The following is an 11,806-nucleotide window of genomic DNA, read 5'->3' as shown; positions in this document are numbered from 1 at the left end:
CACGGATGGAGAAATCCCGAACTACGCATGCGCACTTCGCGGGCAGCACGGAATGCAGGGAAATGTAGTCCTTTTCGCACACGCGGAGATTGGCAGACATGCGCACTACGCTAGGTTCATCGCCGTGCCGGGAAATGTAGTCCTTACGTCATCGGCAGACACAAGCGGTCATGCGCACTACGCCGTGCAGCTAGGCATGCCGGGAACTGCAGTCCTTTCTCCAACCGAGAACAGAGGCGGATATGCGCACTACGCCAAGACGCTGCGCATGCCGGGAAGTGTAGTCCCTTACCCTTGCGCGGAGAATGGCGGCCGACTCTCCGACTCCCATAACACACTACATTTCCCGAAAGTCAACGCTTCGCCCCTCAACGAAAAACGTCACTTTCTCCCCTCCTATCTTCCTCCAGCGTCCAATCAAAGTCCAAGGTTGTTCCGGCCAATCGGAATGGAGGCTGCGGCGTCGTGTACGTCGATTGGTGACCCGTACGATTGGCTGAGGCGGCGAGGGCGGGACGAATAGGGGATGGCGGAGTGATGGACAAGTCAGACCAATCGGAGGAAAGGTTGCGGCGGCGGGCGAGGCGATTGGTTAGGCCGTGCTTCGTGATTGGCTGAGAGGGTGGGGGCGGGGCCATATGGGGACGTTTCCGGTCTCGGCGTTTATCCCTCCGCGTGCGACTTCCGGCAGGTAGGCCTTGCGCGTTTCGCGTTCTTTTTTCGTTCTTTTCGCTCTTTCTTCGGCCTTCTTCTCCCCGGGGGCTCCGGGCGGGGGCGGCGCAGTCAGGGTAGGCCCGGGGGGGTCCCGCGTCGGCCTGAAGTCGCCCCCCAGAGCGGCCCCTCCCCCCCTCCTGGTTCCTCCGGCTCAGCGGGAATGGGGCTCCAAGCGAAGGATTCTGGGTAATGTAGTCTCTTTCAGCTGGACGCGCCTTTTCGCGAGTGCGAACTGGACTACAATTCCCGGCTTTCCCAGCTGCCCGGCTTCTAGCCGATGACAGGCGTGAAAAGCGGCGGCTGCCTCCCTTGCATCCGCGTCATTTCCCACTTTGGCCACAAGACGGCAGCCTTTCCTCTCCCTCCTCTCCCCCCCCCCCCGCCCGTGCTTCTTCCCAGCTGGGCGGAGCAGATTCCTATATTCTGGCCGTCAATGGAGATGCATAGCAGGTGCTGCCGTCTGGCGGAAAAACTGGGAAATGCGCGGATAAATGGGTCCGCGACTCCCATCCTGTGGCCAATTTGAGAATTGCAGGACCAAGACCAGGAGGGGGAGATGGGCGGCCCCGCGACGGCTCAGCTCAGAATGGACAGGCCGGGCCGCTGTCTGCAGGACAAATTAATCTTAATAAATAAATAATAAATAAAAGTCCATAAAGGATATACTGCACCTGGGAGCGGTCCGCGCGTCTCCGTTGGGAACTACAATTCCCGGCATTACCTGCTGCTCGGCCTAGTGCGCATGACTGAGGACTTAGCGTTGAAAGCGGCGGCTGCCTCCCTTGCATCCGCGTCATTTCCCACTTTGGCCACAAGACGGCAGCCTTTCCTCTCCCTCCTCTCCCCCCCCCCCCGCCCGTGCTTCTTCCCAGCTGGGCGGAGCAGATTCCTATATTCTGGCCGTCAATGGAGATGCATAGCAGGTGCTGCCGTCTGGCGGACAAACTGGGAAATACGCGGATCAAGGGGTCCGCGACTCCCACCTTGTGGCCAGTTTGAGAATTGCAGAACCAAGACCAGGAGGGGGAGATGGACGGCCCCGCAACGGCTCAGCTCAAAATGGACAGTGTGCAGGACAAATTAATCTCAACAGACAAATAAATAATAAATAAATAAGTATCCAGAAAGGATGAGCTGCCCCAGGGCCGTGCCTGGAGGTCCTCCGTTCCCGCTGATTCGCTGGCCGCAGAGATGGGAGGCCGGGGCCGCTGTGGAAGGCAGACTCGGTGGCCTTGAGCCCCCCTCCTCCTCCACAGGCAGCCAGCTGGGAGGCCTTGGGCCAGTCGCAGTCCTGATATAGCTGTTCTCACATAGCAGTTCTCTCAGGGCTATCCCCGCCCACCCTCCTTCTCAGGATGGCTGCTGTGCGGCGAGGAAAGGCGATCCGAAGCCCCTTTGAGACTCCTTCAGATAGAGAAAAGCCGGGTAAAAAACCTCACAGGGCTGTTGGGGGAAATGGAAATGTCAGCAGTTTGCGCCTCCTCCCAGCTCCCTGGAGGAAAAGTGGGAGGAAACACGCTAAGCAAACCCTGGCTCTCCAAGCCAGAACTCTCTTTCCGCTGGCCTTGCAGGAATGTACAAAACTAGGGTGACCAGATTGTCCTGCTTTTGGAAGGACATCTGGGGGTGCCTGGCAAATGGTACTTATGTTGAAATTTTAAAAATATATATATTACCATACTATTTTTGCGTTCTATGCATTCTATGAAAATTTTTGTTGCTCCACGTAGACCAAATTTTTAATGTAGAACCCACCCAGTCAATGGTGTCCCGCTTTACCAGTGTTACAATCTGGTCACCTTATACAAAACTGCAGTCGTCTTTTCGCACAAAAACCAACCCGTCCCGTTCCTAATGTTGGGGACCTGATAGATCAGCAAAGATGCTCTCTGCCCACGTTCGGGCCTCCTGTCTGGGGGTGAACCTGCGTGGTGGGCTGACCTGGAGCCCAGAAGCGTCTTCACAGCACCCCCTTGGCCCTGGTGGCCAGGCAGAGTCATTTGGGAAACCTGCCAGGGGTGTCTCATGACTTTGATTTTAAGCCTCCCCCCTCCCCATCTCATCCCTCTTTGTTTCTGCTTCCCCCTTCCACAGAGACCACCGTTCAGCAGCACGCCCGGGAGGACAGACCCCCTCCGGACTCCTCGCCCCTCTTCTACTGCTGCCTGCAGGGGGGATAATTTAGTCCTGGGAGGTCAGTCAATGTGTTCCATTTTTAAATCATTCATAGCTAGGAAATAATTTATTTTTGTTCAAAAAGGGGGAAAAGACTCAATGAACCATTTTGTGGTTGTGGGGGATGTTCTGAATGCTCTTTTATAGGTGTTAAAATCTCACAGTCTCCTTTCCCTTAGGTCCGCTTAGGTGGGGCAATACCTGCTTTCCCCTACCCACTTTTAAAAGCACAGGTAAATTCTCAAGGGGGGGGACTGATTTTTTAAATGGGGCAAAATTTGGAGTAACTTCAGCTTGATGGATTTTTTTTTTTTTACAGATGCAGCTAGCTGGCTGGCTGGCTGGCTGGCTGGCTTGCTGGGCTTGGGGGAAAAACCCTTCTTTTTTCGAGCTGCATCACTTTGCACATGTGTGCTGTGTTCTGCCACTCTGAATGCTTTTGTGGCTTTGCGCTGGAAGCTGCAGGAGCAAACCCCCCCCCCCAAGATTCCTTGAGCAGGCAGAAGTTCATTGGCTTTTGGGGGAAACACCACAAACTTTGGCTGTACGGGTTGCTTTTGCAGTGCAGATCTTCCCAGCTCTCCCGCAGCCTCCAGTTCAGCTATTCGGGGCTTAATGGGCTTAAGGGAGCAGAGACGCCCCAACCTCCTGCGGGAGAATTGGGCATCCAGCAAAGGATGGAGCTGCTCTCTAAGCACAGAGGTGCCGTCAACGTGAAGGAAACTCTGTTCTGCGTCCCTGCAAAGAACAGTAAGAATTCTGCTCCTCCTTGGAAATATCTTGGAGCCACTAACAAAGCGGCCAACTTTGTCCTTGGGGAAGCCGGGTCTGCCTATTCTAGACGTTTTTCTTGGTTTGAACGAGGCCTTGAGAGAGCCCGTTTGGTGTCGTGGTTAGGAGTGCGGACTTCTAATCTGGCATGCCGGGTTCGATTCTGCGCTCCCCCACATGTAACCAGCTGGGTGACCTTGGGCTGACCATGGCACTGATAAAACTGTTCTGACCAGGCAGTGATGTCAGCGCTCTCTCAGCCTCACCCACCCCACAGGGTGTCTGTTGTGGGGAGAGGAATGGGAAGGTGACTGTAAGCCGCTTTGAGCCTCCTTCAGGTAGGGAAAAGCGGCATATAAGAACCATCTCTTCTTCTTCTTCTTCTTCTTCTTCTTCTACTTCTTCTACTTCTACTTCTACTTCTTCTTCTTGTCCTTCGCTGACCAGATATGGAGTCTCTCAGTGACTCGTTCCAGATAGATGAATGAATGGTCTGTTGTTCCCTGGTGATACACCCAAAATGTAATGAATAAATAAAATAAATACATGTATAATTTCTAAAGAAGAAATGAGCTCTGTTGAAGCAGCGTGAAATCTTTCTCCCAAGAATGCATTTTGGTGTGTCCTGCAAAGGTCAAAGGGACAGCGGCTAGCTCCCTTGAGAGCTTCCTAAAAAGGAGTCTGGGGTGAAGGGATCCGGGCCAGAGCTCTGCCCGAAGTCTGGCCCTTTGCCCAGGGCGTAGCTCTGCCCTCTTGGCCCGAACAGGAGAGATGGTTCTGTGGGATGATGAAGGAGACGGGCTGTCCCGCCAAGGGGCACTGAATTCTGGGCTGGGAAACACCCAGAGCTTGTAGAGCAAGACCTCTGTTCTCCTTAAATGTCTCTTGCCCTTAAGTCTGGGTTTGGAACCTGAAGGTCGAGCTAGAAGGAAAATTTAAATAGAAATATTTATTACATTAAAGTGCATATATTAAAAATTAACAACATCAATGAATCACAATATTATACTGTATAGGACCTACTGCAATATTTATTTATATTTATATACTGCCGCTCTCAAATGTCTCACGGCGGTTTACAAAATCCATGAATACAATAAAATCCTCTAAAATCACCCATTAAAACACATTTAGAACACTAGCATAATTTCAGATGGCGGACAATAAATATTACCAGTCCCCCCCCCTCCTGTTCAGCATGAGTCTGTTGCTCTCTCTGTGGAAGCTTCGAGGGACTTTGTTAATTCCAGCTAGAGATCCTCAGCTCAACAAGCTCTGGCCCAGTTTGAGGCCAGGCGTAGGTCCCAGGGGCCCAGGACAACCCGCAAGTTCATACCCACAGAGCCAAGAGCCCTGCGGGGGCATAAGCAGGCAAGCAGTCCCGCCGATATGCAGTACCCAGCCTGCATAAAGCCTTAAGGGTTAAAACCAGAACCTTAAACTTGATCCGGAAGCAGACTGGTAACTTGTGCAGATGGCGTCGCACCGGCTGAATAGGGGCCCTCCACGATGCACCAGTGAGGACCAATGCAGCCGCATTTTTTACCAGCTGCAATTTCTGTGTCAAAGCCAAGGGTAGGCCTGCATAGTTACAGTAGTCTAGTCTGGAAGTGACCGTTGCGTGGATCACTGTCGCCAAGTGTTCAGAGGGCAGGTGGGGCGCTAGTAGCCGTGCTTGGCACAGATGGAAAAACGCCATTCGGGCTACTTTCGTGATCTGAGCCTCCACGGAAAGGGAGGCATCAAAGACTGCGCCCAAATTCCTGGCTGTTGGTGCAGGCGTTAATTGCACTCCCTCCAGGCATGGGAGGCACGCTTCCTGATCCTGCCCCCTTCTAACCAGCCACAGGACCTCCATCCTGGAGGGGTTTAGTTTCAGGCGACTCTGCCTGAACCATCCAGCCACTGCTTCTAAACATCTGGCAGATGTATCAGGGGGGAGTCCGGCCTGCCATCCATTAGGAGGTAGAGCTGGATGTCATCTGCATGTTGATGGTAACCCAGCATGTAGCCCCCCGGTCAGCTGGGCTAGAGGAGGCATATAGATGTTAAAGCGCGTAGGGGAGAGGATCACCCCCTGAGGTTCTCCAGAAGGGGCCAACAACTCCTCCCCCACAGCAACCCTCTGTGTCGGGTTCCAGAGAAAGGAGACTGCTTTAGTGCAGTCCCCCTAATCCCGGCCTTGGCATGGCGCCGGGACAAAATCTCGTGGTCCACGGCATCAAATGCAGCCGACAGATCTAAAAGCCCGAGAATGGCTGAACCACCTCGATCCAGCTGGCGCCGGATATCCGTCAAGGCAACCAGCGCGGTCTCTACGCCGTGGCCAGGCAGGAAGCCAGACTGGTATGGGTCAAGGGCCGGAGTTTCCTCCAAGAAAGCTAGGAGCCGGTCCGACATGCGACTCAGATCAGTCAAGCACATTTTGATGAATATTAAATCATCAGTTAATCACAGCAGTATACTGTATATTAGCGATCCCCAACCTGTGGGCTGCAGACCACATGTGGTCCTTCGACTAATTGGAGGTGGGCCCTGAAGGACGCCTCTCCCCCCCCCCCGGCCCTTTACTTCATCCCCCCCGGGCCTTTACAACAGTGGTCCCCAACCTTTTTATTACCAGGGACCGGTCAACGCTTGACAATTTTACTGAGGCCTGGGGGGGGGGGGTATAGTCTTTTGCTGAGGGACATCACTGCTGCCGCCAGAGTCCTTACTCCACTTGCTTTCCCGCCAGCGCCCCTGACTTCCCGCCACACGCTGGGGGTTTGCTGCCAGCAGCAGCTGCGCAGTGTCATGCCGAGGGAGAGCCCCAGCCATGGCAGCTGCTGGAGAGCTCCTAAGGTGAGCCGGCGGCAGAGTGGCAGGGCAGCCCCCGAGGAAGCAGCCAGGGAGAACCAGGAGGAGCCGCAGCCCAGGACCAACTGGTCCACGGACCGGTCCCAGTCCGCGGTCAGGGGGTTGGGGACCACTGCTTTACAACACACTTCGGGCGTCCTTGTCTCCCATCACTCCCAGAGGGGACTATCTCGTTGCAGAGAAACAAGCTCACGGTTCCCATTGATTTGTCATTGTCATGAGTTAAAATTTCCATGGCAATAAAATGTTCCTTCTGTTCATTGTTGTGGCGTGTCTGTCTCTTATTTTGAAGGGATGTTTAAACATTACCATAGCGATCAGAGAGCGTTAGGGCAGTGGTTGAGAGTAGAAGAGTAAACTAACCCCCCCCCCCCAACCAGGCCTCAGTAAAAGGTGTTGGTGGTCCCCGGTGATAAAAAGGGTGGGGACCACTGCTGTATATGACCTTCTGCAATAAGACATGCGACTGAGATCAGTGAAGTGCATTCTGACCCAAAGGGTCTTCAGTGACGAGGATATTTAAAATGCACCATTAAAGTAAGATTTCGGCTTCTTGGGTGGTTAAGGAAGTCTTTATGCTGATGCTCCTACTAGCCTGAGCAGTGCGCCAAACCGCCCCCCTGAGTATCTGCCCCACTCTCATTCCACAGGGCTGATGTTGCACAATGTGATATGTGATATTATAGTGATTCATTGATGTGTTAATATGTGCACTTGACTGTAATAAATAGTTGTAGTTTAAGTTTTCCTTCTAGCTCAACCTTTAAGTATCTTAGGTGTCTATCTAGGTTGAGTTTTGTCTCCCTTTCTGGTGTGGGCAGGTCAGGTAACTCTCGAGGCCAGAGTTCCTCCGTGATCCCCATGAAGCACCTTGGCCACCGTCTTTCCTTCAGCTGCATGGCGTCCCCTAGAGTCCTGTAATGGGTTGGGATTTGGGCTCATTCCTTTGGATTGGAACAACTTCCCCTGGGTCCAGTTACCAGGCCTGGGCCTTCCAGTCCCAGAAGGACTTTGTGGTTGGTGGCTGCAGGGGGGCAGTCCTTGGGAACAGGGTCCCTGGGGTCTGGGGCAGCTCCCTTCCTCTGAAGCCCTGGGGAACCCAAGGGCGAGTGGTCGGCCGGAGGGAGGAGGAGAAGGCACAGCTGGCGTCTGTTTGTCTGTTTTGGGAGGGGGGAGGCAAGACATGAATAGCCTCAGGAGGAGACCAGCAGGGCCCACCTAATGCCGCAGTGGTCAGCCAAGACCTGACCCAAGTGTGGGCCTTTTCAACACCAGGGGCTTATTTTAGAGGGGCAAGATCAAAACCGGCGCCTTTGTTTCCAAGTCCTGTGGCTGCTGGGTCTGAGCATGAGGGGTGCCCGGGCAATGCACCATGGGGCACAGACATTCAACTCCTTGGGGATGGGACAGGGGTCCCCGCGCCCCACTCACGGATTCTCCCCAGCCCCCGACCTTCAGGGAGGGTTTATCTCCCCCGGGAAATATGCAAACGGCCGCTCCTGGAGCGCTTTACAATTTCAGCTACTGGACTCTGATTTTATTAATTTCAGCCATGTAATTCATCAGCGTGGCCACCAGTCGGCAGCACCTCCTATGCATGTCTCAGCTTGAGCGCGCAGTCTTCCTTGTGGCCACAGGAGGGCGGCAAATCGCCTTTTCCCGGTCTTTGCCCTGCAGGAGGGGACGGAGTTCTCGCCCGTTCCCCTTCCCTTAGCACAGGCTCCCCGCAAGCAGAAACCTAGCAGCGAGGGAGCGGCGGGGGGGGGGAGAGATTGACTTGCCGAGTTGACTCCGAGGGCGGCTTTTCCCATTGCAGGGCGCCCTTTGCACGCAGGGAGACCCCGCGCCCCCTCCCTCCCCCCCTCCCCTTCTGGGAGGTTGTAAAAGTAAAGGGGGGGGGGAGAGGCAAGATGCACCGTCGGCCCAGCCGCCGCCCCCCCCCCCGCCGCTCTTCCCTCCCACGCAAAGCAGAGCTGGGGCGTCAAGGCTGCGGGGAACCCCTCAGCGCTGTCCATCACGCACCGGAAGTGTACAGGCGCGTCCTACTTTCCTGCCTCTTAGGGCATAACGCACCGGAAATGTAGAGGCGGGGAGCCGTAATGTTTCCCTACCTCTTAGGGCGCGGTGCACCGGCTAAGAGACAAGGGCGGAAACTAGGGCCATATTTTCAGTCGTTCCGACTAGCGGGTAGTTGCCGGGCTTCCCAACATTACCCTTTCCGGGGCGACACGGATGCAGAAAACCCCGACGCCAGTCAGCAGAGAATGCCGGGAATGGTAGTCCATTCCCCTACCCGCAGACACAGGCGAACATGCGCACTACGCCGGGCAGCAGGGAATGCCGGGAGTAGTAGTCCTTTCCCCACCGACGGACACAGGAGCACATGCGCTCTACGCCTGGTTGCAGGGAATGTCGGGAATAGTAGTCCGTTCCGCCCCCCCGCGGACTCAAGCGATCATGCGCACTACGCCAGTTAGCAGGGAATGCCGGGAAATGTAGTCCATTTCCCACGCGCGGACACAGGCGAGCATGCGCACTATGTCAGCAGTTAATGGAATAGTTTTCCCCATACGCGGAGACAAGCGGCCCGCTCGCCGGGGCAGCACATCCTTCTGGACTTCCTCCTTCCCCTTTTAAACTTAGCCGCTGATTTTTCAAAGGGGCCTGAAGCGGGCGGCGCGTCTCTTGTCCCTGGTCTTGGTCTTGCAGTTCTCAAACTGGCCACAGGATGGGAGTCGCGGGCCAGTTTTACCCGCGTATTTTCCCAGTTTGTCCGCCAGACGGCAGCACCTGCTATGCATCTCCATTGACGGCCAGAATATGGCTGGGTCCGCATAGTCCTCTGTCATGCGCACTACGCGGAAAGCAGGGATTGCCGGGAAATGTAGTCCTTTCCCCTTCTGCAGACACACGCGATCATGCGCGCTACTCCGGGCTGCTTTGCATGCCGGGAATTGTAGTTCGTTCGTTACCCACGGAGACTAGCGCTCCGATCTCCGCCTGCAGGCAGAGACTACACTACCCACAATCCCTCGTTTCGCCCCGCCGACGAAGGTCGTTCCTCTCCCCATCGCTCTTGCTGTAACGTCAATCAAAGTTGAAGGCGGGGAGTCGGAAGAGTCCGGCCAATCGGAAGGGAGTCTGGGGCGTCGTGCGAGGCGATTGGGGAGGGCGCGCCCGGGATTGGCTGAGGCGGCGGGGGGCGGGGCCGTATGAAAGGGGCCTCGCTTCCGGTCGCGGCCTCTGTTCCTCGGCGTGGCGCTTCCGGGAGGTAGGTCGTGCTGGGCGCCGCGTCCGCCTCTCCTCCTCCTCGCCCCTCTGGGGTCCCTTTCGCCCCCCAAGACGCGCCCGGGAGGCCCCCCGTCAAGGGCCGCGGGGGGAGGCCGGGGGGGGGCCGGGCAGGGCTGGCGGGCGGGGACGGGCCCTCCCTGCAGGGCTGTTGTGTGGGGCGGGGCGTTGGCAGGCCATCCGGGGCCGCCAGGGCAAAGCAGGGGGGGAGCCCCAAAGGGGAGGACGGAGGGACGCTTCTTTTCGTGCTCGGCCCACAGCAGGGATGGCCAAGGGAGCCTCTCTGCCTGCTGGGGTGCCAGCCTCCTGGCGGGGGGCTCCAGGGGAGGCCCGGATCTCCCGGGGAGGACTTGGCAATCTAAACGCTTGGGCAGAGGGGGAAGTGGACACTGGGGCTGACCGGTCTGCAATTCCCACCCATCCCCAGGGGGAAAGAGCCGCCCTGGAAGCCTTTCTCCACCCCCCAGAATCCCCCCCAGGACTGGCACCGAGACCAGGAGGGCAGGAACTTCCCTGGGCCTGTGCGGCTGCCAACGCCAGCCCTGAGGAGTGCTTGAGCATTTCGGACGTGTCGTCTGAGAACAGCGGCCAGAGAGGCTGCTGTAGCCAGGCCCCCTTTGCCAGGATCCATGACTGTTCCTGCACAGTGTTGTGGACAAGAGTGGCAGGGTTTGATCCCCCACTCCTCCACGGGCAGGCCTTGGGCCTGTCTGAGCCCTGACAGAGCTGTTCTCAGCCTCACTGTACTAGATTCTGTTTGGAAGGGTGACATGACTAATGACAATGCCTTTCTGTTTTTTATCAAGCCGAAGCCTACATGAAACCTACAGAGGAGCGAACAGGAGACAGAATCTGCCAGCGTGCCTGAGGGGTGAGTGGCTCCCTGCATTCACATTATTTATACATCTGTCTTTTTCACTGACACTAGAGGCCCACTGGACCAGGGAAGCCGATTCCCTCCATGGGATAGAAGCCCAGTCATCTGCACAAGAGAGAGAGAGAGCAATATTTATTCTTACACTCTACCCGCTTGTTGTAGTGGTTAGGAGTGCGGACTTCTAATCTGGCGAACTGGGTTCGATTCTGCACTCCCCCGCATGCAACCAGCTGGGTGACCTTTGGCTAGCCACAGAACTGATGAGGCTGTTCTGAGAGAACAGGCATATCAGGACTGTCTTAGCATCACAGTGTTGTGGGGAGAGGAAAGGGAAGGCGACTGTAAGCCGCTTTGAGACCCCTTCAGGTAGAGAAAAGTGGCATAGAAGAAGTAGCTCATTTTCTTCTACCATTCAACATGTGGAAGGACAACAGAACGCTTCTCCCAAGGCTGGGGTACTTTGTGCAGCACAGCTCTTGGCAGGACAGCCAATGCTTGAGGGAAAGCAGGCACACAATAGCTTTGGCAGTGGAAGAGAGTTTACAGAACTGTCACAGGAAACCAAGTCAGATTAGTTTGTGGAAATGTACAGCCCTGTCTGTTTGTCCATTGTAAAGAAATTGGCTCCTCTCTTTTGGCAGGCACGCAGAGATCTTCGCTCTTCTCGACACGGCCTTGGACAGCCGGCCGTGTGGATTCCCAGCAGCGGAAGGACAGAAGTCCCGAACAGGCCGTGTCCGGGGAGAACAGCAAGTGTGCCCGATGTTTGTTTGTTTGCAGGATTTTTTCTTTGCAGGATTGCTGGATTTGTTTGGCAGCAAGACACTGCCTGCGAGGGCAGAAGTGTGGCTTCTGACTATAGGTGGCAGAAATAAAATTTGTGTCCTTTGTGTGTAGTTTTTTTTTTGTGTGTGTCTTGTCATCTGCAATACGGGTGGGTGGGTGGGCAAATTGGGGGGGGTGTACACCTGGGTCTGAAATGCGCAGTTTCTGAATGTGGCAATGACCGTACAACAGGGTGTGCAACATCAGTTTGGTTTTTAACACTATGCAGGCATCCAGATGTTAAACACTCAGGTGGTTTTAAGTGACCACATGTAGTGTCTAGAGTGTACTAATTGT

General features: G+C 55.4%; 1 long non-coding RNA gene across 3 annotated transcripts; it reads left to right on the top strand.

The window, feature by feature from the left end:
• Positions 1-550: 550 nt before the first annotated feature.
• LOC143827284 (uncharacterized) lies at positions 551-11,580 on the top strand. 3 transcript variants are annotated; one of them, XR_013227245.1, is made up of 4 exons: positions 551-691; positions 2,809-2,908; positions 10,614-10,678; positions 11,326-11,580. It is a non-coding gene; the product is annotated as an uncharacterized LOC143827284 (long non-coding RNA). The 3 variants fall into 3 exon arrangements; XR_013227246.1 differs by lacking the exon at positions 551-691 and adding an exon at positions 886-900; XR_013227244.1 differs by lacking the exons at positions 551-691; positions 2,809-2,908 and adding an exon at positions 9,663-9,790.
• Positions 11,581-11,806: the final 226 nt, after the last annotated feature.

Source organism: Paroedura picta, chromosome 17 (assembly GCF_049243985.1).
Source record: "Paroedura picta isolate Pp20150507F chromosome 17, Ppicta_v3.0, whole genome shotgun sequence".
In the NCBI taxonomy this organism is placed as follows: Eukaryota; Metazoa; Chordata; class Lepidosauria; order Squamata; family Gekkonidae; genus Paroedura; species Paroedura picta.
This window is presented reverse-complemented; position numbering and strand designations above follow the sequence as displayed.